The 25,824-nt window shown below is 38.6% G+C and overlaps 1 pseudogene; it reads right to left on the bottom strand.

Annotated features, from left to right (window-relative positions):
• Positions 1-17,285: 17,285 nt before the first annotated feature.
• LOC149168665 (protein argonaute 7 pseudogene) overlaps positions 17,286-25,824 on the bottom strand; it is a 51,249-nt pseudogene continuing 42,710 nt past the window's right edge.

The following is a 25,824-nucleotide window of genomic DNA, read 5'->3' as shown; positions in this document are numbered from 1 at the left end:
AGTTTACCCCTTTTACGGACTAGGATATATTACTTACGAAAAAGATATACGTTGATCTATCATGGTCAATAGGTTCCCTTGGGTATTGTTTTCTACCTTTTCGGATTCGAGGGACAAATTTACGAAAGGGGACCTTTGGAGTTTTCTTTTCTGTTTCTTTTCCAAACTCTCTAAATATGAAAAAGAATCCAAGTTTTACCTATGTCTGACTTGTTAAACCTTGATGACATTGGACTTGTCATCATGACGAGACCGAGCTTCTCCTTCCTAAGGCTCGTTAAAACTTACTAGGTCGGATTTGTTTGAAGGAGAAACTTAAATTACAAGCATATGCTATCCCATTGAAGCTTGTGTTTCAAAAATAATTGGGGTACTTTCTAGAAATGGTGGGGGAAAATTTGGAAGTATTCTATTGATTGTATTAATTATTATAGCAGATTGTTGCTCTTGAACATCGACATTCTTTCTGCTTCGTGTTAGGTTGGGATATCCTCAATTTATCATTGGCCTTTTGGGTTTCAGGTTATCCATTTTGCCTCATTCCATCTGATCCTTTCTGCATCATCATGACCTTTGATCCCTTGGTACCAAAATCCTGCCAAATTCCAGAGTCGTGTCGCCGATATGTTCAAGAGCTTAATCCTTTTGCAGTTTGTATCCTTACACCTTCCTCAGATTCTCTGTCTCATCCACATTCATCTTATTCCTTTATTTCATGTTGATGATGTGGGAAACATTATGGGCCTCCTTCAACTGATCGCTTCCTATCGACTTCAACTCATTATCTAAGAAGTTGATCTAGAGACTCCTTTCTGGTACCTTGGAGCTTGCAAGCCTTAATGGCAAGTTCTTCGCATTCAATGACAAGATTTCATCATTGGCCTTCGATCGGGTGATTTCATGGGGGTTTGACTTCAGATCTTTCTTCATACTTTGTGGATTGTACTAGCAGTACCTTGAGAACCATTGATATTACTGGTGATCTCTCTCGCACTTGTTAATGGTTTACATCATTGATTGGTAATCAAGCGACTTTAGAGTATGCTCGAATTCAGCACATCTATTCGCATATTAGAATTTGTACCATGATCAGGTTGGGATTCACGACCCTGGGCTCAAATTACACAAGTCCAGGTTGCGTGGATTGGTTCATGATTGTATACATGACTCTTTTGATTGGATGACTGCGACCATACCCTAGTCTTTCATATGGTCCTTTTGATTGGATGGCTGCATCCACACCATAGATAATTTATGTTTATCTTATGGATGGCTACACCCATGCCTTATGCACATGTATTTCATTTCACCATGTAGTCATGTATCATAGATATTAGTTGTACTTGTGTTTGTAGGTTCTCCACGATGGTGTTCTGTTTCGGTTATGTATTTGTAAAGCATTTCACCCCTCTTACTCTCTCAGCCTTCATGCTTTAGGAGGCATCTGTTACACAATAATTTGTCACCGACCCCACATTCCCTGATTCCAGACACTATCTCTCCGTGTTATTGACATATGCCTTGTGTCATGTTTCAAATTATGTGTCAATTTCTTCCTTTTCATCTCAAGAAGAATACCTCAATTCACTACTCGTGGAGCAGACCCTTTTTACCTATGTTTTTGGGTCGTCACAGGACAACAGTTGTTCCACCCATGAAGATGGCCAAGATTCCATTAGCCCTAGTGAAGTCTTTGCTCTATCTCTATGTTGCACTCATGACGAGCTACTTTTGGCAAGTTTTTTAAACAACTCGTTGAAGCTTCAAAGTGTAACAGCTTCATGGGTGGTCCTAGAGTTGGCTATTGGATCAAATGAGCTCCACCTTTTGTGCAACCTCTCAAAGAGATAAGCTCTTTCTCCCATATTTTATGGAAGCTCCTCCTCCTATAAATACTTCCTCCATGACTGAGATCAGCTAGCTTTAGAGTTCAAGAATTCAATAGTAAAAGTAGAGAGTTTTGCTAGAGTGTGGAAGTAGCCTCTCATATAACTTAGCTTGGGATGGTTTTGAGTGGAGTTTGCTTGATTGTAAGAATGTTCTAGCATTAGCTTTTTGGGTAGGAGAGAGAGTTATTCGTCTTTTGGGAGATAATCTATGAGTGAATGCTTGTAGAGACATGCTGACAGGACCCTTCAAGGAGGCTTACAATGTCAAGGTTTGGTTGTATGTTCTACTTTAATTTACATTAATACAAATCAACAGCATATTTGCTATATCGTGTGTCAAATTGCATAATGATAGCTTGAAGTTGCTTGACTCTTTAAGTAGATAGTTTTTTTTGTACTCTATTATGTTCGTGGTTGCACTCTGTATGTTGTTTTCAGGTACAAGTGATTAGAAGAACAAGAGCTAGAGCAACACAAGGGACTTCATCAAGCGATGGTTTGAAGGTAAGCCTTCATGGCATCAACTTTCTAAGTAAATTTGCTTTGGTATTGTCTTTGCTGTGACTAGACCCACTCTAGGGCTAGAGGGGTTGCCTCTGTCCATAGAGGGAACTTGCCTACATTGCACTGGCTCACGTGAAGATCCCGTCCTTGGTGAAGCCACCCGATGGTGTACGGTTGTGGATATGATATGGTCGGTAAGCCCAGCCGATTCACGACCTCTGTCGAGATGAGGTTCCTTAACTCCCCTATTGACAATGAACTGTAGTGGGGAGCCCTTCACCCACATATGGGAGTGGAAGAGGCGCTCCTCCTCCTTTGGATCTTCAAGTTCCTCTTTTTGGATCTTCGTGGTGGAAACGGTGGTGTTAGGCTCCGCATCGATAATCTACTTCCCTGTGTCATTCCCCTTGTCGGGTTCTAACTCAGAGTCAAAACATGCATATGATTCTGAAGCCTTTAGCTCGGCCACCAGTGACTACTTGGCCTAACACTCACTTTTGTTATGAGTGGAGCTCTTATGGAACTTACACCACTTTCCCGTGTCCTTTTTCAGCTTCGTGGCGTTGTTCTTTGCTTGCGCTTTGGCAGGTTGTCTTGGGCCACCCCACCTTGGCTTTGTCCTTTGTTCTGTGGTTTGGGGGCACCTTTCCCCGGTTTTAGATTCGCAGATCTAAAGTCTCGCTTCTTCTGTTTAAATCTTTTCTTGATATTGATAGCATATCAGTATGTCGTGTTGAGCGAGGAGATGTTCAGGAATTCTATTTCTTCCTGGATGTACCTGTGTAGGCAACCACAGTATTTGAGTATGAAATGCTGCTCTGAATCTTTGATACCAAAATTTGTGCAAAGGGTATGAAAAATATTAGTAAACTCCAGAACGTCTTGGTCCCTTCCCTGCTGTAGCATGGTCCACTTTATGTATTGATACTCATAGCTTCTAACAGGGTAGTACTTCTCCTTGATGGCAGCCCGGAATGAATTCCAAGTGGGTGTGGCTAAAAACAGTGAGACCATACTTTCATCCTTCTGCTCGTAGTAGGTTTCCCACCATTCCTTGATGTGGGGGGCGGCTTTGAGAAGAGCGAAAGTAATATTTTCCCAACCGGAAAAATCATGAACAGAAAAATACCCTTCTATTAGATTTAACCATTTATCTACAACGTTTGCATCTATCTAACCCTAAAATATGGGAATGTCAAAGTTAACTTGTACCTGAAAGGGTGTGTCACTTCCAGAGTAGATACTGGAAGTAGATGTGTCACCCCTGCATAGCCATTGAAGGATTTGGGCAAAGCTGTCCATTATCGCGTTCCTTTGTCACTCGAGGGCCTCTTCGAGCAAGATATTGATAGAATCTCCTGGCCCCTCATCTTTCTTTTCATCCGCCATGGGAGGTTTTTAGGATTTGCAAGGCTAGTCTTGCAAAGGTTCGACCAGTTCAAGCCCTAACTCCTTATATCTCGACCTCTTTGTGGACATGCAAAGAAAAATAGAGAAAGAGTAGACCGCTCTGATACCACTAATCTAGATTTAAATAGGGATGCAATAAAGTACAAAAATAAACACAAATACAAAGATACAACATAAATAATACTTCATTTCATTAATGGAGAATACTGAAATATGCTTAAAAACATAAATGAAAATAAACTAGCTTGGGCGATGGTAGATTATTTCTGAGAAGAGATGTGGTGGATACATGCCTCTGAACTGCCTTACAATGAGGCTCAAGGGTCTTTTTATTATTTAAAAATCAAATCAAACCCTAAACATCCCAAACCCTAATCTGAGGAGATGTAACACCAATACTACGACAAAAAAAAACAATTTTAGGCAAAAGATTGTTAACGGTAGATTTCCAAAAAAATGTCGTTTAGGGCCTCAAAATAGCCCCAGAAGTTTAGGACCCGAAAAACTGCTAAAAATAGTAAACTGTGCTACAGTTATGGAAACTAAAAAAATGAAAGAAGCAATGGTGGGGGTCCAAGTGGAATTGGTAGGTGGCCACCAATATCCACCTAGATCATATGGCCTGATTAGGATTACCAGACAATAAAACAAATGGAGAAATCAAGGAAACAAAGTGTTCCCAAGTATATGACAAAAACGATATTCAATCATCCATTCCCTAAATCTAAAGTATTTGAACCGACGGTTGGCCTCCTCATAAGTTGGTGAAGGCTATTTAGCTTGATGCAAAATCCTCTCGCTTCGACTAAAAGATTCTTCTCTTCCACTATCTATCTAGGCCTACACACATGCATAATCAAATAAGGATGACAAATGATCTTCCATAGAAGATCATCATCTCGAATAAATAAGAAATAACTTGAATATTTAACTGCAAATACATATTTGAAGAGAAGGGAACATGTATCTCTATTAACCATAAATCAACAATACAAGTTATACCTTCAGATTTGGATCTCCTCTCTAATACCTGGAAAAGTCTCCTCACTATGAGTAGTATGAACTCAAGGATCTATGGACTAGAATCAAAGATTCAACATAACAATCATCTCTCCCAGGCTCTCTAGCTCAATTTCCTCTTGGTGATATTATATAGGTTTATTCTATCCTGTGGGAGAATGTATCTAGACACCTAGGGTTTTGATATGTTAGGGAACTTCCAAAATAATGGACCCCTAGCCAACTCATACACAAATGGGTCAAGTTGATCTCCTAGGGAAAATAATCATCTATAAACATTTTTCTCAATTATGAGCTATTTTTCGATTGTTGTCAATTATGAAATAATCATTATCTCATAATTATAATATTTTGGAAAAACAATTGTGAGAAATTGATTAATTATGTAATTTCACCCTTTTAACATGGGATAAATCTCACGTAATTAAAAGAAAAGGTGAAAGGGATTCATTCTAGGTAGCAACTGACGTAACTTGATATTGGGTTTCTCTCATTATAGTGGAGTGTAAAATTGGGTTAACACAATTTTTACCAATTTTAACCTCTTTTGTTTTAACCACTAAATCATGCACTAAATTAGCAACACATCACAATGTATTAGCATCAATTAGCATGTGTATATCCAACAATACTACTGAGCATATAACCATGATATCAACAATGCGTAAAATTTAAATGAACACAACACATAACATCAACACATTAATAAGAACGTCACACAAGGAAACCAGATGTAAGATGAAAACCATTGTTGGGTCTAAAATGTGGATGCAAATTAGAGTTTCATTTACTATCAATCTGATTAAGTAACTTTGTGGATCATCCAATATATATGGACTTCGAGACAAACTAAACTAAGATAGGTGAAGAAATACTAAAGCTCCCTTACAAGAGACTATTCATTAATATTTTTAATCAACTATTTAAATTAATGAAATTAAAGCTCTTAAACATAATTCTGATTGATTGCATGAAATATTAAAGCTCTCTTACAAGAGACTATTCGTTTATATCTCAAGCATATAAATCAGAAACTTAAACTAATGAAATCAAACATTAAATAACAAATCAGATTCATTGAAGGAAACATTAATACTTTCTTACGAAAGGTCATTCATTAATATTTCAAACATATGAACCTAATAATTTAATCTAATGAAATTCACAAACATAAAATAAAAGCTTATCAAAACAAAAGTGTACTTGCTAGGAAATGGGAATCCTTCCAAGGATTCACAAGCACACCAAAAGAGAAGCCAAATGTAGAGGATCAAAGAAGCTCCATTTTATTCATCATAATTTTCAAGGTACAATGGCTATAAGCTCATATGATACAAAAAAGTAACTATTCTAAATTCTACTAGGTTCTAAGATTCCAAAAATTAAGATTACAAAAAAAATGAAGATTACAAATGAAGGAGATAACACTCCTATTTATACAAAAGCTATGATAATAAACTCATAAATGTAGACCCACTATTCCCTCCGTTGATCCACATATTTCTCAACCAATGGTGACACATAACCCTATCCTCCATGAGGTCCATGATCTCCTCAAATTCGAATTTGAACATAGAGTGCCACATACAGATGCCTTGGAAGCTTCCTTTGTACCTGCGCATGTCAAATTTCTCATTCCAATTGTTAGGTATAAGTATATGGATATTATTTTATAAAGTTTAAGCACAAATTCACTTAAAAATACTAATAATTAATAATGTTTTGGAAAACACAATGGTAACCCATTTAATGATGAAAGTGAAGCTGATGTGGTGACATGGTGGTGGAATAGAGGTGAGAAATTGTGTGAATGGTGTGAAAGTGGATGTATTTTAAGGTGAAAGTGGATGTATTTTAAGGATAATTCTTAGGCCCAACATACCCCCAAACTGAAGGTATTGCATGTTGTTGGTCAGGTAAATCCCCTCTGCGGACAGAGGCGATCCCACTAGCCTATAACAAAACTAGCCACAATCAAACCACGCTGCTACGCAAGTTCCTAGTTATGCATCAAAGGTGAATCAAGAAGACCAACCTGGAGTCCAACGCTATGATTGAAGCAGAGTTGATATTCCCGCTCCCTTGCTCCAACAGACCATAAACGAACACCTGCACATGCAAAGGAAGAGATAGATACCAACATAAAAACTACCAAGGCACAACTATATTTCAGTCAGAAAGGAAATAAATCAACACATCACCATGATAGATAATGAGATTGGAACTATAATAGCAGTCGCTCATCAATTAATAATAAATAGGAGAAGTTACAACCATTGTTCTGACGTTGACCCTTCTCCTGGCTGGGCGAGTAACTATATGTGTCTTGCAGTGCATCTCCTCTCCGGCAGCATAACCTCTCTAGCACTCACTAGCATTCCTCCAAGAACTCAAGAACTCAACATCTAACACTCCATGACTAACGATTATCACTACTATCACTAGCTTGTCCAATGCATAATGACAAGCTTATATAGATGAAGAAGGGAGGAGGATACGATGAACCAAGACACCTTTTGTGGATTAACATTATCCCCAAAAGCCCTTAAAGATGGAGATAGGATAGAGCTCGACATAAAGCTGATTTTTTATCCTCAGAAAAGCTCCATGTAATGAAGGAAACAACAGTCGGACGTGCGTTAAGGTAAAAAGCATGACTAAACTTGGTTGGCGCGACTGTTGCTCTAAGACAGGGCGCTAATGGTCGCGCCCTCTTTTGAGGATCTCCATGATTGGCGCGGGTAAGATACTGTGGACTTGCGCCAATGTAAAAAGAGCACTTTTCAGGGATAATCTGCAGAAGGTGTCTTCAGGGAACATGGAGTACATACTCAGGGGAACATCATGTAAGTGTTTTTAGACTTTGTCACTTCTTATAACTCCCGGGATGAGTCCTCCAAGGTACAACAAGAGGAGTAACAGGGATGGTGACAAATTACTGTGTAACAGATGCCCCCCTAAAGCATGAAGTCCGAGAGGTGGAGAGGGGTGAAATGCTTTACAAGAACACACAAGAACACATAAGAGCACATATAGTTACTACCGCCGAGGATCTGTATTAAGAGACATGACTGATAGTTCAAATACATGATGTACATGGTATGGTCGCAGCCATCCATAAGAGAGTACATAAATAATCTAGATCCATAGTATGGACGCAGCCATCTGGTTAGGATCAATGAATTGACTCAGGTATGGTCGCAACCATCCAGTGAATGAGTCAAGTATCAAGAATCACTCTTGGATTACAACAGACACAATCCAGGGTCTTGCGCTCCATCTCGACCCGAACAAGAGTACAAGTTCAAGCATGTGAATATATGAGCTGAAGTCGAACATGCATGAACATCGTCTGATTACCAGTCAATAGTGGAAACTGTTAACAGACGCGAGAGGTACCACCAATAATGACAACGGCCCTCAAGGTACTATAGGTATAGTCTACGGCGTGTGAATCAATGATCTGAAGTCGAACACCCGTAGAATCATTCGATTGGAGGCCAATGATGAAAACCTCACGTCGAACACGAAGAACCTGCCATTGAGGCATGCAGGCTCCAAGGCACCGAAAAGGAGTCTCTAGATCAACTTCCTGGATAATGAGTTGAAGTCGACAGGAAGTGACCTTGATCGAAGGTGGGCCATAATGTTTCCCACATCATCGACACGAGACAGAGAGATAATGTTGTGAATCAAGATTGTGCGAACTATCAAAGGGAGGTTGTTTCTTTGCAGAGGTCAACTTCTCTTGAACATACCGGCGGCACATTAACGGAATTGGTAGTATTTGACATCAATGTATCAAAGGTCATGATGACAAGGCAATGAGTGGATGAGAGGTCAAATAGGGTACCCAAGTCCATGGAAGGAAGTGAAAGATATGAGATGAAATATCCCCACCCCGGACACGAAAACAAAAAGTGCCATGTTCAAGAGCGACATACTGCCGTTATGGTAATAATTGTGGTTCAAAAATTTTCTTTTCCCCCCGCCATTTCTGGCGAGTACCCCAGTTATTTTTAACAAGCTTGATGGGGATAGCATATGCTTGCGTTGTGACAAAATCCGATGTCATTAAGTTTTAACGAGTCTGACAAAGGAAGAACTCAGCGTCTTTTCATGTTTAGAGAGTTTGAAAAGACACCAGAAAAGGAAACTCCAGGGATGACCTTTTTCGTAAAGTTGTGTCTCTCGGGCCCGAAAAAGTATAAAATAATACCCGAAAGAACCGCCCGATCATTACGATCGAGGAGTACTTTTCATAATTAGTGATTTCGACCCGAAAAAGTAAAAAAGTGGTCAAAACCACGTTGTTTCGTAACCATTAACGAGTTTGAAATGACAAAAACCCAGTAATCTTTTTTATGTTTTAACGGTCGACAAAAAGAACTTAAAACGACCGCCCCTTATTACCATTTAACGAGTCGAGAGGAGTGACTCGGTAATCTTTTCCTCTTTAAATGGTCAGAAAAGAGCTGAAAGCGGACCTTCATTTTTATTTTCTTTAACGAGTCAAAAAGGAAAAATACTCGGCAATCTTTTCATATTTTACGAGTCAGAAAAGAGCGTAAAGGCGACTCGTCCTGAAGGAACGAGTGGTATAAGGGATAGCAACTGGTTTTGGTAATGGTGGAACTTACTCGAAACATGTAAAGGTTAAGAGGCTGGCTAATAAAACCACTCATCGCTGCGGTTCCTCAGGAAAGGAAAAACAACCAAGTGAAAGCATATGATTGGCTAAAAAGATGGTGGCGATGGAATGAAACAACCAAGGCTCATCTAGCAGAATTTAGCGGATAAAAGGCAATCACGGGATGTAAATGGGTTCATTTTTACACAAGCTTGAACCATGGAGAACTTTTCTTGTAAATTTTTTTTTTGTTGCATGCCCCCAGCATGATCATACAAATCGAGGTACATGCCCCCCAAGCTTCATGGCATTCACAGAGTGGATGGTATGAAGGTTTACTTGGAAAGACTCGATTTTGAAGGAGGATGCATGCCCCCCAGGCTTCAGTTACGCACCCGGGTGAGCTGCCGTCATCAGAATGACGGGGTGGGTGCTGGAGTATTTCCTGTGGAAATAAGACCATTTAGGAATGGTAGATGACTATATGTGAAGTGTGAACCGGGGAAGGAAAGTTGGTCTACGACTTTGATCGTTCTTCCTTCATGTGGAAAACACATCACTCTGAAGAGTGAGGACACAATAGCACGTATGCGATAAATATAGTCTCGTCCAAGGAGTAAATTGTAATCTAACGGACCTTGGACTACCATGACACCCATTTGAATAGTCTTCCCTTCTAATGTAATAGGTACATTGGGAAGAATTCCTAAAGGTCGAGTGGTTTCTCGATGGAAACCTGTAAGGTTTCTCATCTCAGGCAGAAGCAGTGGGGAACCAAGTTCTTCCCAAGCTGTTGAAGAAAGGATACTCACGAGAGATCCCTCATCAATAATCGTACCAGCCATAACCATGCGGTAGACTTGAACTATAATTCGAAATGGTATGGAGGCTGGTAACCGAGGATTGACTAGTTGATCCCAATTGAAGGAAACAACTAGGTTGCTTGGAGGTGGGACTGGATAGACAGCCGGATATGACTCTGATGGACTTTCTTCCTGGTGCGAAGGAATGAGAGGGATGCTCACTTGATCATCTACGTTAATAAATAGAATTTGGGCAGTGGGATCTTCATTCTTTGTAGTGATAACATCATCTGAGGAGGTAACTTCTGAAGGCAAAACCGGGTCACTTGTAATCTGGACCGTTTGACTTTTGTCTAGTTTGGATTCAGGTGTAAGATCATCTAAGGCTGGAATTTCTGAAAGAAAAACCGGGTCACTTGTAATCTGGACCTCTTGACTTCGGTCTGGTTTGGATTCAGGTGTAAGATCATCTAAAGATGGAACCTCTGTAGGCAAAACCGGGTCACTTGTAATCTGGACCTGTTGAAAGACCGGGTCAACTGTAATCTGGAACTGTGGACTTTCATTTGGTTTGGACTCAGATGGTTCATCTTTGATGGTAGAGTGGTGTGTAGATGATGGATGTAAATCAATACTTGTTTCAACCAGGGACTAGTCTGGAACAGGCGGAGCGCAGGTAGGTTCAGGAAGAGAGGTCTGGACCAAAGAGGAATCACGTTTTATCACTTGGTTAGTGGAGAGATGATCTGCAGCTGCAAAAAGACGCTGATATCCAACGGGTAGTTTGGGTAAGGGAGCTGACAGACTTGCCAAAAGACGGGAGGCTTCATCCATAAGTGGACAAAGGCGAAGGAGATGATTACCTTCACAAAGTCGACAAGAGAAATGAACCTTCCCTTTTCTCTTACCAACTGACAAGGTATCGTCGATTGGCGATGACAAGGAGTGAGTCGGGTCACAGGACCATATATCGAGGATCTTGGGAATACCAAGACAATCAGAAAGAAAGTGGTCCCCCTTGAATAATCGACAAGGAGACTTAGCCTTCCGCGAAGGAGCAGAAGGGGATTCCACTTCAGATATTTTCGTGGTAGATGCGACCTTTCCCTTAGGAGACTTCTTCTTGTTGGTCTTCTTCTTCTTTTTCTTAGCCACCTGGTTAGTGAAATCCACGGTTTCACCAGGCGAAATGGAAGATGAGGACGCAGCAATTGGCGAAGAAGGAAAAGGGTCCACCTTAGAATCAACATGGTGTTGTTCGGGTGGAGGAGGTGGTGGCGGAACAGGAGTCACCACACTTGAGACCATCGAGTTTGAAAACAACCACACGGGTAAACCAATGGTTAACCCAGGCAAAGACAATGTTGCGATATACTGAACACCGACATTTCCAACAGAAGGAAATGGACGAGGGTTCCCATCAGGAGGAACACCTTGGCCGGTGGGCGCCGGGAAGGCTGCCATTGAACGAGAGATAATCCTACTCAAGCTAACGCAAACAAAATCTAATTGGGTAGATGTTATCGTGGCCAATAAATTTTAAGACACTGAACTTAACCTTTTCATTTTTTAAGAGTCGAGAAAAGGATAAAAGATGACTCTAGTCTCCTTCGAATATTTAATGAGCACGAAGTGACAAGACGCTCACAGGCACCTTTTCGTTTAGGGAGTCCGAAAAGGATCAAAAGTGACTGCTCTGGAATTCTAGGTAGAAGGTGTGCCAAACTTTTCACAAAACCACAGAATACTTTTTAGGGTACGGGTGGTCAATCTTCGTGAATGCTGTGTTCACTGCATTGCGAATCGTAGGGCGGCTGACATGGCTTCCTATGGATAAAGGCTTTATTCCTATAGGGGTCTCCCAATATATACGCGATGGTACATGGGAGCACAGTCCGTATTGGCACCTATCGTTTCACCATGGAGGAATCACCCAACCACTCGACAATAAACTACCAGGTTTAAAGACGCCGGAACACGTCTCTAACCTAGACCTCTAGAGTATTTGCGTTATGTTCCAATGCGTTGTTATGTTCATTGAGTTTATTTTAAAGTTTATCTTCGATTATGTTTCAGTTTTTGGTCCTACCGTATGTGATATCTCAAAAACTTCTTAAATGCAAACTACATGCCAAAATTAAATCATTTGATTTGAGGAATTCTATCTACAGGAGGGTTGAGATCTTTTCACAAATGAAATGATCACTCAACAAACAACAAAGATCCTAATGCAGCTAATAACAAGAAATGAAATTTTTTCTTTTTCTTTTTAATAGCAACAAATAACAATAAATGCTAACTACTATGATGCAAAAGATTTTTTGTTTTTCTTTCCTTTAAGATGGCATGATGCATGTAAACAAATTTTAAGAGATATGCACAATCCAAGTTCACTCAATGAAATAGAACCAATTCTGAAACACCAAAATGAACCATGCAAGCAAGGAACAACACAAAAGACTTTCACTGAACCATGTAATCTAAGTTCGAATGAAATCGAGTGAAATCCAAAGAGGCTAGAAGTGAAGCACTCAGAGTATAGAAGATCAAGCTTTAACAAATCACTGGATAGGTGCAGAACACAACCAACAAGCTGACTGGATAATCAAGAGACCGAAACTTCCCACAGAAGGCTAGACATGCAAAGTCACTAGATGTCCTAGGGCTGAGTCGAAAATCAATAGAAATGAGCAAACAACTGAGGGATAAAGGCTAAGACCAGTCAAGCAGAGGTTCAACACAGTTCCAGAGGCTGAAAGAGATATAAAAAGAGACTGAAAGAGCTTTCCACCCACACACAGGCAAAATTTACAGAGCTGGCGCGACTGTCAGCCTGCAACTTGCGCTACCACAGGATTGGCGCGAGTTTCTTTTGAGCAACATGCGCCAACTGGCGCGACTGTCAGAGTAATAACCACGCCAATTAAGCTTGCCAACTAGAAAAATAAATGACACGACCTCAGGTCGAGTTGACAGTGCTCAGATGGGTCAAACTGTAAAGAATAAACTCAAAACTGACTCAGGAAGCTCATTCACTCAGGCAAGCAGAAGAAAATTAACATGCAAGACAAAAATCAACTAGCTTCTCCCCAGCAGAGTCGCCAAATTGTTGGTCAGGTAAATCCCCTCTGCGGACAGAGGCGATCCCACTAGCCTATAACAGAACTAGCCACAATCAAACCACACTGCTATGCAAGCTCCTAGTTATGCATCAAAGGTGAATCAAGAAGACCAACCTGGAGTCCAACGCTATGATTGAAGCAGAGTTGATATTCCCACTCCCTTGCTCCAACAGACCATAAACGAACACCTGCACATGCAAAGGAAGAGACAGATACCAACATAAAAACTACCAAGGCACAACTATATTTCAGTCAGAAAGGAAATAAATCAACACATCACCATGATAGATAATGAGATTGGAACTATAATAGTAGTCGCTCATCAATTAATAATAAATAGGAAAAGTTACAACCATTGTTCTGACGTTGACCCTTCTCCTGGCTGGGCGAGTAACTATATGTGTCTTGCAGTGCATCTCCTCTCCGGCAGCATAACCTCTCTAGCACTCACTAGCATTCCTCCAAGAACTCAAGAACTCAACATCTAACACTCCATGACTAACGATTATCACTACTATCACTAGCTTGTCCAATGCATAATGACAAGCTTATATAGATGAAGAAGGGAGGAGGATACGATGAACCGGGACACCTTTTGTGGATTAACATTATCCCCAGAAGCCCTTAAAGATGGAGATAGGATAGAGCTCGACATAAAGCTGATTTTTTATCCTCAGAAAAGCTCCATGTAATGAAGGAAACAACAGTCGGACGTGCGTTAAGGCAAAAAGCATGACTAAACTTGGTTGGCGCGACTGTTGCTCTAAGACAGGGCGCCAATGGTCGCGCCCTCTTTTGAGGATCTCCATGATTGGCGCGGGTAAGATACTGTGGACTTGCGCCAATGGAAAAATAGCACTTTTCAGGGATAATCTGCAGAAGGTGTCTTCAGGGAACATGGAGTACATACTCAGGGGAACATAATGTAAGTGTTTTTAGACTTTGTCACTTCTATAACTCCCGGGATGAGTCCTCCAAGGTACGACAAGAGGAGTAACAGGGATGGTGACAAATTACTGTGTAACACATGTCCTCGTGCAATATATTACATTACTTTTTGATACTTGAGCTTTGGCTTAAACTTTGCATGATATCATTTACTTAACTTTTGCAAAGTGTTTTTGATGAATTACAACTTGGTTGGTTCTTGTGTTTCAACCATATTTTGTTTATTGCATTCAATTTTAATGTATGAACTTTGCATAATGATAATTTTATTTTTATTGCAAAGTATTTTTGTTGGAATGTGTCATGGTTGGCTCTTGTGTGACAACCATGATTGTGTTGGCATCCAATTAACTTTTAACTACTTTTTACAAAGCCATTTATATGCTCATGATGATATAATAGTAAATATATTTGGAAAGTATGTGGGTTTTAGAATACGATATATGAATATGGAAAAATATGAATGTGACAAAGTATGAATGTAAATGTATCCCCACCTCCCCAAGCTGATGGTTTTGGAAATTTTATGAAATGAGGAAAGGAAGTTTTTCCAAAAATTATCATTCTAGATTTCAAGGAATTTAAATGGTTGAAAGTTAGAAAATATCATACCTCAACTTACCCTATCAAAAATGGATGAGAGCTATGCATTTGTTGCTGCAAAATTCTAATCATAGTCGTCTTCTTTTGGCTGTGAAAATGGTGGATGAAATCGAAAAAAGTGAATATTTTATTGTTGCTGCATCTGCTGCTAAATCTACAACTGGATCCTCTATTGAATGTTTGGAATATGTTGTTGAATGTGGCTGAAAATGTATAAGGCTTGGAAGGTATAAAAAATTTAGAATTTACACTCCCCCCCCCAGCCTCATGTCATTTACATCAAAAACTAAAAAGTAATGAAAGTAAATACGCTTCCTCTACTACAAACTGATGGATCTTCAAGTCTTCAACCCTCGTTGGCACAATTCTTGTCATATGAATAAATGTTTCAATGTTGAACATAACAAGAAATTTTTAACTTATTGGCCATTAATGGATGCCACTAGTCAACATGAGAGCTCCCATCTTTGGTGTGGATGAGAGTCAAGATGACCCTAACACATATTTCTAAGTATGAATGTATTTGTTGTTATCGAATACTTATAAGATTCGATGAACAAGGGACATTGATGTATTCCCTTTATTTATCGACATGATAGCTTTCCCTTAAGGCATGCAAGCTTCAAGGTGTTTTTAGAAAAATATTCAGACTCAAGAACTATAGACTCAATGGTGTATGGAAACAAAGTTTTATTTGCATGAGTAGGGTAAAGTGACAATGAATATTTAAAGTGGAACAAAAAGTTTATAAATGAGCTTCGTTTCTTTTATTGGTGGGTTAGGATTGAAGAAAATGTAATGAAGTGTATGTGGATAATGAGAAATGGATAATGACTCTTGCTAGGAAAAAGTGAATTATGGAATGCAAAATCTCAAAAATAGCAAATTTGCTCCTTAATTCTAGACTTTATGCTAAAACAATTGAGTTTGACCAGCATTGAAGAACCACCCGTAGACGTCAAATTCAAGTGTGGATAGGTATTTCACCATCCTTTTACATTTAGGAACAACCCCCAAGTCTTCGAATTTGCTAATCTGTCATGCAACATATCAAACCATTAAACCCTTACAGGAAGTTACAAGAACTTGTAATTTTTTGGAAATGTCGTTCTTATGATCATGGTCTTGTTCTTTAGAATTTCTCATGAAAATAGTCTTTTGAAGACCAATTGTCATCACAATTTAATCTCCTTAATGATCAGTTGATCATCTGAAACCTGCTAAAAAAAAACTTGGCATAAAGAACATAAGTTTGTTCAAGAAGAGATGGCCATTCCCTTCCTGATTCTTACACAAAAATTTTATTCCAAAATGAAACAGATTAAGGAATATCAAAAGCATAATTTTAGTCTAGTTCATGATGTTAATAACAATATATTTCTAATAAAAATAACCATGAAATGTAAATCAACTCCCTGTTTATGTCCGATGACTTATGTGCATGTAAAAGCTTGGAATTATAGATTTTTTTGTGTCCTGCAGATTAGTATGTTATATATTGCAGCTAAGTAATTAATTCTTAGTGTAAATGTGGAATAATACTCTATCCTTGAAGCCAATAGCAGTTCTAAAAGAACAAGGAACAATAGAAAATGTTTCAATCCTTACGCTTGATTTCAATTTAGATATAAACTCACTGCTCATTGTTGGTCTTCTCTTTCTCTGAGTCTTGCATTGGTGGTGCAATTATATGATTATGAAATCCATCACTTAAGAGAAAAACTGACATATCAATGCCTATGATTGTGAGTCTTTGGTTCTAGTTTTCCCACAATGAGTGTTGTCCAATATGAACCAGCTGGTTGAAACAAGAGACAGTTGAATGAGGAGTTGACAAGATTGAGCATATAAAAGTTGTGTTCTTCTTGCTGCAATGTTTCAACAACTTGCAGTACTTGTACCTTTATTTTTCGTCTCATTTTTATTGCTATTTGTTTGTTTGTTTTTTTTTTTTTTTCGAAATATTATGGATAATGCAAGTTAAAATAATCTTTTTACTTCGTTTCTTATCTATGTAATTCCAAAAATCACCAAAATCTAGAAATAAAAACTATCTAGGAAGACAACGACACCTCTTCATCGATCTATGTCATTAGATTTGACAAATCCATGGATAGAGTAGTGGATTCTGCCAAGCACTCTATTGTCTATGTAAATCCTATTAGCGGTTCATTAATGGAACAGGGAGAGGCGACGATGGTGTCATTTGAAGAGAAAAATGTTAGAAGAAACCTGATAATACCACTTTTTGTTTACACAGTCAAACTGAAATGCTGACTTAATTGAAAGAAAAAATATAATAGACTTAGCAAGCAATAGATAAATGGAAGTTTCATATGCTCAGGAAACTTGGGATTTACCTTCTAGGTCCAACTAATGCTCCCAAAACTCCCTTGATCATAGCTCTCCTTTCACGAGGCTTTTGTCAACCCATTCTTAAAATCTTAGCAGTTTGATCATCTGAGAGCTTTCCAAGGAATTTTTGACCTTCACAAACTATGCAAAGCTCCATTGGTAGGTAGCAAGGTTTGATTCTGCCTAGTTGTAAGCAGGGCAAGTTTATGATTCAATGTTATGACTATAATGCTCCTTAAAGTAGTCAATGAATTTGATATCCTTTCCATCCCTGTCCTTGAACGTAAGAGCATCTGTAACTTCATCGGTCAAGCTTTAGACTCTATACCTTTGATCAATGGCTCTATGGAAAACAAAGACCTTCATGTTCTTCAGATTTTTTTCTACTTCCTTCTCTTCTGTAGACAACACCCTTGACTTCCTAAATTGAAGATCATGCAGAAATTCACATCTCTTCTGGAGGTATGGAATTATACCAATGCTTTCATGAAATGAAGTAACAGAGAAGTCTACATTCAAGGCCAACCCTTTCTATGTAGCCCTAAGGCTTTGAAAAAAATCCCCTTAATCCAACTTCTCCTCCTCCTATAACTTCACTTCCCATTGAGCTAGAATATAAGGATCTGCTTACAGGAAAGAACTTCTCTATTAGGTTTTCTCTAAGAACGGCATCTAATGCTTGTATAAAGTCCCGAGGAAGAGCTATATGATCCTTTTTGTTCTTCAAAAACTCTTCTAAGTCCTTCCCATCAAGATTTGAAGCACTCTTAAGGCTTACCTTGAACAAATTCTCATCTTTGCTACTAGCTCCTCCTTGACAATCAGAACCAGGTAATTGCTGTGCTCTAGCTTTAAGGGCCAAAATTATTTTGGCAGATTTTATAGGCAAAGAAATAATAAATTCCATTTTCTTCTTCCAAAATTCAACAGCAATGTATAAGCTCTTTCGACCATCAAAATCAGGGAGAGCATTAGATAGAAGAACATAATTCTCTTCAACTAATTTGCATTTCAGACGCCTAGCCACCTCTTTTGATGGTTGTGGAGAAATATCCACATCATAGTGGAAGATCTGCAATGGAGGATCGAATTGAATAAGGAAATTATTATTAAGAAACTGGATGATAGCCCCTTCTTTTCCTCCAGAATCAGGCCTCCTTACAGCCACGAGAGGCACAGGATTTCTAGCCAAATCCTTGTCTACTTCTTCACTTGGTAGAAGTTTTGGGAGGGTAGGAATAACCATAAAATCAGTCAGGGAAGAAGTACCGGGTCTTGGAAATCATTTTTTTAAAGGAAACGAGACACTTTGGACCTGAAAAGACATCAAAACCCAATGGGTAAACTAAAAGACATCGAAACCAAATAGCCATTGATACAAATGCAAAGTAAAACTTCTCACAAATATATGGGGAAAAATAACCAAATGAGCATATCAACTAACATAAACACATTGAAACCAGATACGAGTTGTTGCACGATGTAAACCAAAACTTCTCAGTTACATGTGAAAGATTAACCGAATGGGCATACCAGTAAACTAAAACAAAGAGAAACCAAATAGCCATTGCCGCGGGTGCAAACAAGAACTTATTTCAATAACATAGACAAAATAACAAAATGGGCATATCAGCAAACCATAACATATAGAAACCAAATGGTCATTGCCGCAGAAGCCAACTAAAAATTCTCATAGCCAGTAAAATGCACCATAACCAAATGGACAGAAGTAGAAAGTAACAAAACCAAATGGAAAAAAAATAACCAAAGAAACCTAAAGGGCATTGCATTATCATTGGTTAAACACATAAACCTAATGTTTAGCGTTGCATATTTAGGGCAATCCATTACAAAAATCAATCTTTTAGCGGGACTATTGAATGAATACAGGGATTACCTTGTATGGGACATTTGATGGCATGTTATTTAGAGTTCACCACTTTTCCATTTAACTCTCAGTCCTTGAACGTAAACACGTAGCATGCTTATAGAACATGGTGCCTCATGATGGTCATTCTCTAAATTATGAAATTGATTTTTTTCTTTCTTCTTTTTGGCATATAATATATCACAATGAGTTATGCTCTAACACCTTCCCTTACAGATAGGTACTGGTGAAACACGTGGCCTTTTAGGTTTCAAGAAGATAAAGTCTAGTCCTACTGGTTCAATGCAAATCTAACTTGTCCTGCTGGTTCGATGCAAATTGCTCAAATCGTGCCCCAAAATCTGCATGCTCAAATTGCTCAAATTGCTCAAATCGCTCAAATAGAGTGCTATAGGTTAGATTGATTCATGTAAGAGTGATTGTGCTAGCTGGGATGGCGTGATGGAGAGCGTGCATTGAGGAAAGAATGAAGTGAAAGAGTCGAGCTGGAATATTTTGGGATAGTTACAAGCTTGAAGGTTATGAGTTCATCGAATGGGGCTTGAAATCCTCGTTAAAATTAAAATGAGTTTTTCGTCAACCGGATCCGGATCCATTCAACGCTCCATATGATTCGATGCCATGCACATCTAATATTTTTCAATCAAAATTAAATTCTTCTCTTGACTTCTCTCAATCCAAGACAAGGCTGGCCTGGCCAAGCAAAGCAAAGCAAAGTTGTTACAATGAATATTTCTGTTATCAGTGTTCCTCATTACTAGCAGAAACATGCCAGTGACTGAAACATTTATCAACACGCAACAACTCATAATTTTGGATGGGTATTTCCTTTTTTCTCTTCTCTATTTAATTCTTAGTGCTTGTGCTGTCTGTCTAATAGCTTCCTTCCTGTTATATGTCTTGAGCCTGTTTGAGTTTGGTAGCAGATCCAATCAAGAAAATACCCCACAAGCTTCTCATCATAATCCGATTGTGAGAGATCCATTTGTCTTGATTTTAATTGATCTCCCTAACACCAATCTTGGTTTACAAATTTAATTTTTAAATTTGAAATCAAAAATAAAGAATTTCTTTAAAAAAAATGATTTCAATTTCTTATAATGCTGATTTGTGAAAATTCCTAGTAAGATATTTTTATTTGATTTTGAAAATAAATCAAGATATTTTCTGATCTTCCTGATCACTCGAAGTGCAGGAAGAGAGCATACTAACCTATTGATTTGTTTTTTTATTTTATTTTATTTTTGTAGGCTAGCATGGATGAAGTGACTCTTACCTAAATTTATTCATGAGAAATGTGGATGATTTTATTATTATTATTATTGTTATTATCTTTTGGAAACAAAACTAAAGGAAAACTTTATGAGATCTCATTTTATTTATTTTTAATCTATTCTACCTTTAACTTGAAATATTTTTTTTATTTCCTAGGTAAAAGAATGCTTCTGGTGAAGCCACCTATGGACTAAAAATTCGAAAATGCTCACATCAAGATTTAAAATTTTTACCTTATGATTTGCAAACATGTGAGTAACCTATCTTATTCTTGGAGTTGACGCAAGGTTCTTTTGAAAACAATCTTCAATATTTTTCTGGATCTCCAAGAATTACCTATTCAACATTTTCAATTTTCTCATCCGTAGATGGATTAGTAAGAAATGGGGGGTTTTAAAAAGACTGAATTTAAAACTGACTAAGTATGAGAATAAAAAATTCTCCAAGCTTGAACTCCTTTAGGAAGATCCTACTGTCACCAGGTTTCACAAGTTAGTCCATAAAAAGAAATTGCAATAAAAATAACTTCCTAAGTCTATCTCCAAATCATCCTTCCCTGGAAACGACGCCAAAATATTGGGTCAAAAATGCGGATTCAAATTAGAGTTTCATTTACTATCAATCTGGGTAAGTAGACTTCAATGATCATCCAAAATATATGGACTTAGACACAAACTAAACTATGCTAGGTGAAGAAATATTAAAGATCCCTTAAAGGAGACTATTCATTAATATTTCTAATCAAATATTTAAACTAATGAAATTAAAGCTCTTAAACATAATCTTGATTGATTGCGTGAAATATTAAAGCTCTCTTACAAGAGACTATTCGTTTATATCTCAAGCATATCAATCAGAAACTTAAACTAATGAAATCAAACATTAAATAACAAATCAGATTCATTGAAGGAAACATTAGTACTTTCTTACGAAATGTCATTCATTAATATTTCAAACATATGAACCTAATAATTTAATATAATGAAATTCACAAACATAAAATGAAAGCTTATCAAAACAAAAGTGTATTTGCTAGGCAATGGGGATCCTTCCAAGGATTCACAAGCACACCAAAAGAGAAGTCAAATGTAGAGGATCAAAGAAGCTCCATTTTATTCATCATAATTTTCAAAGTACAATGGCTATAAGCTCATATGATCCAAACCAAAACTATTCTAAATTCTACTAGGTTCTAAGATTCTAAAAATTAAGATTACAAATTAATATTACAAAAAAAATGAAGATTACAAATGAAGGAGATAACACTCCTATTTATACAAAATCTATGATAACAAACTCATAAATGTAGACCCACTATTCCCTCCTTTGATCCACATATTTCTCAACCAATGGTGACACATAATCCTATCCTCCATGATCTCCTCCATGAGGTCCATGATCTTCTCCATGAGGTCCATGATCTCCTCAAATTCGAATTTGAACATAGAGTGCCACATACAGATGCCTTGGAAGCTTCCTTTGTACCTACACATGTCAAATTTCTCATTCCAATTGATAGGTATGTTAGAGTCGGTCTGGTCAGTCCTCCGTCAGAGATCAAAACTCTTTTTGCATTTCATTTTTAGGTGTCCCATCCTGCTCGATCACTTGCATTCCACTAGGAGCATGCCATAAATCTGACGGAAGGGCTTTGTCATTCATTCCCCTCATGTCTTGTACCTGCTGGCTTAGGTCTTTAATGTTTATTAAAGTCCATGACAGTCAATGTTTGATCTTTCAATGGGCAAAGAGTCATGTCAATTATAGGTCTATGGTTTCACAAATTGAGTTGTTAAAGTGTCCAAATGCCAGCAGGCCAGAGGGAGGTTCTACACATGTTTTCTATTTCGCGAATTTCATCGTCATATTGATGGATTATGACTGTTCTTCAAAACTCTGTTTGAAGAAAAGTCAACATTTTGTCCTTTGTAATAATTTTCAAAAGTTTTCAGTTGTTGAATTCTTCAGGTGTAGCCCTGGTCTCCTTTGCTAAATTCCATGTTAGCTATCCCTGCAAAAAATTACCAAGAATTTCATCATTTTAGTCAAAAAATCAAAAAGGAAATTCAAAAACAGAGTTGTATTAAAATAGAAAAAGCACCAATGCCAAAACATTACAAAGATGGGTCTTGGAGAGTCAAAAATTAAATCCATGTCTTTATAAAGATATTTTCATGAAGATCAATGTTATTTGCATGCCAAGACCAAGGAGAAAGCCACTCAAAGCAAATTGGTTGAGTTCGTGAGCGATTTGGGTGAAGTTGGAGGAAATTTGGCTAGCGCGGCGCATTGGGCAGAAGGTGCAGTGCACCGGGGAGGCGCAGCGCACTGGGAGAAGTTTTCCAATGTAATTTTGAACAGGCACGGTGCACTAGGATGGCGCGGCGCATTGGATGAGATGCGCGGCGCATACACCTGAAAGCCCGAAAACGTTTGAAATTTCTCCAAATTGCCATTTATTTGCATGGATTCACCAGGTAGGGTCGACATCTCAATGTTTCATCCATTTTTGTGCTGAGTGATGGTGGTTTATGGATGCTAATGATTGAAACAAAAATTCAAACCCTATCATTTTGAATTCCTCACATGTAAACTGCTGCCTAGGGTTTCAAAACTTGTTTGCCACCAAGGTTACTCTTTTCCATTATTTCTCTTGTCCTTAATTCCCTTTGTTCCTTGACTCCATTGTTCCCCATCCCCTAAAGTTACTAAACCCCTATCCTAAATTCCCTTTCCCAAAACTTTCAAAGGTGAAACCCTAAACCCTATCCCACACATAAATCCCTCAAACCCTCTCCCATATTTCCCAAACAAATCTCTCCCAATAATTCCTAATCCCTTGATATTATTTCCCCTTCCTAACAGTCCCTGTTTCATTGGTTTTCCCCTTTGGTGGCAGAGTTTGCACACATCACTAAAAGAGCAGTCTAAATAGTTTTCATACACTAGCATCTTCATCTCCAAGGTAGTTTGAAAAACAAAAGTCATGGCATCTGAACATTCATCAGATTATGAAATTGAAACCCAAAGTGACTCCCCCATGGATGAACATGCACCCCGGAGGCCTCATAGAGGAGGTAGGCATATCAGAGAGGCACCAAACTTTTGTTTGCAGCAGCAAAGTGAGTGTTGTCTCCACTCAGTGTGGAAGGGGCCTCGCTTTCGACATCAGCACCACAGGTACAAGACAAAGGCAAGAGGCCAATGCAGGATGAGGGGCCTTCAGGTGAAAGAGAGACCGACTTCATTCTCATTCATGATGATGATAAGGATACGGGCCCACAAAGTGCCAAGTCCAAGCCTTATCCCTTGACCTGGAGAGAGCTAAGTGGACCATGAAATATTTGGAGCAAAGGAACAAATAGCTAGAAGATCAGCAAGAAATCATGGAGTTACAAAACATTCATGAGAATCCAAGCTGCACAAAGGAAAAGAATTGAGTTCACGTCATTGGAGCAAGAGATTAATGAGGATCGGGAGTCTAATCTCGAGAGAATAAACATCCACTTAGAGAGACTGCTGGACAAGGTTGATAAGGACCATGCATTGCTGAGACACATGGCTTTCCACTACATGGCGCGAAACAAGGTCTGCAAGGCATGAATCAGGAATTTAAAAGCAAAATTGAGGAAGGCAATAAGGAAGCAAAAGAGGAAAAGGGAGCTTGATCGTCTTTAGATATTGGCCAAAGCCTCTTTAGCCCAGCATGACACTTAATGAAGAAGCTCCAGCCCAAATTTCCAGAAATTTGGGGCAGTTTTGGCATTTTGACAAATTTTGGCACAAAAATAAGGTTTTTCTCCCTATGCGCCGCGCCATGTGGCGCGCGCTTTTGCTAGGGAGCTCCAAATTGCAAAAAGTTTATATTTTTGGATTTTTCATGAAAAGCCATGGTTGCTAGTGCACGGCAAAGAAATTTGGGCAAGTTTTGAGTCCTCAGGAGGTCAAAAACATTCAAAAAATGACCTCACTGCCCCTATTTTGACACACAGGAAGCAGTCTTGGGAGATTGAAGTTTTGGAGGGGCAAATGGGCACCAAATTCAAAAATTCTACTTAGGTTGGAAAGTAGATAGGCAGGGATTTCCAACAAGCACACTTGGGCTAAATTTGGACTTCAGGAAGTGCCTCAAATTCAGCCTCAAAGTGGCGCAACGCATAGAGGATTTGGCGCGGCGCATAGAGGATTTTTGCTCAATTTTTCATCTTCCAGCTCAGAAATTTGGCCAGTTTGACTAGTTTTGCTTTTTTATGTAATTTTTGATATATATTGATGTAATTGGATAAACATGATGTAATTTTGGCACTTATTTACTTGTTCTAGAGGATTCATTCACTAAAAAGTGAAAATTTAATGAATGAATCAGTTTCCTACCTTATAGAGGCAAGTTGATTTGATTGCCTAGATTTTAGTGCTTTGTTTAGAATTGGTTGAAATAGCTCCTAGAATGATGAGCTTGACCCCTAGAGGCAAGGTAATGGGTTGGGCTAGTATATATCACGTAATTCCTAAGTCATTTTCAGGGTTGGACACTAGGGATTGCTTTGGCATATCATTGTACATTTCATCTTTGCATTTTTGGCTAAGGAAAGACCAGGGTTTTGCAGCACTGTTTGGGATCCATGTGGCTTTATGTTTTGATGGTGTGCTTCTATAAGTAATTGTAAGTTCATTAGTGTTATGTGTATCATTTTCCTGTCTCTTCTTCTGAATTTGAACAAATGAGTGATTAAGGTGGAATCCATTAACTGTTATGCTCTGCCTTTGAATTTGTTTAAATTTCCATGTTTTCATCTGTTTAAGGAGAATTATTGAGACTCTATTGCTCTCCTTAGCTCCTTACCAGTCCGATCTATCCATCCAATCAATTTAAAGCATCAAAACAATTGCCTTCCTTTCCCCAATCAGAACTCTGCAGAAACTGTGCCTCATCCCCGAGCCCAATTTGCCTTTCCCTATTTCCAACAAAAAATCCACAAAAAACTCAAATCAAACCCTTGTACTTCATACCTAGCCTAAGATTAGCTTTTATTTCAGTAATCTCAAGCCCCATTGCTTTCCTTTTTTCGAGATCGACCCGGAGAGAGCCCTCTCCTGTACTCGTAGGGCTAGCTACGAGGCCGAGCATGGTCTAATGTGGACCTAGAACCTTGCCTTTTCAGCTTGAGGCAAATCTAGGCTCTAACATAGTGGCGACCATACTGGGGAAAATGGTTTGCTTGTTGATGTCATTTGTTTTATAAGCTACAGGCGGAGCCTGAAGTTATGCCAGGTAGCCTTCGAAACGCTTTTGCTATGCATCAGCGAAGTAGATAAACATTGCTTCAGTCAATCTCCGGTCTAGCTTGTGAACGTGACATCTAACTTGTTAATTCCC

Source organism: Pinus tabuliformis, chromosome 4_2 (genome assembly GCF_031772625.1).
Source record: "Pinus tabuliformis cultivar Carrire ecotype Pingquan chromosome 4_2, CPIR1, whole genome shotgun sequence".
Taxonomy (NCBI): Eukaryota; Viridiplantae; Streptophyta; class Pinopsida; order Pinales; family Pinaceae; genus Pinus; species Pinus tabuliformis.
Note: the sequence above shows the minus strand (reverse complement) of the source record. Positions and strands in the feature narration are given on the sequence as shown.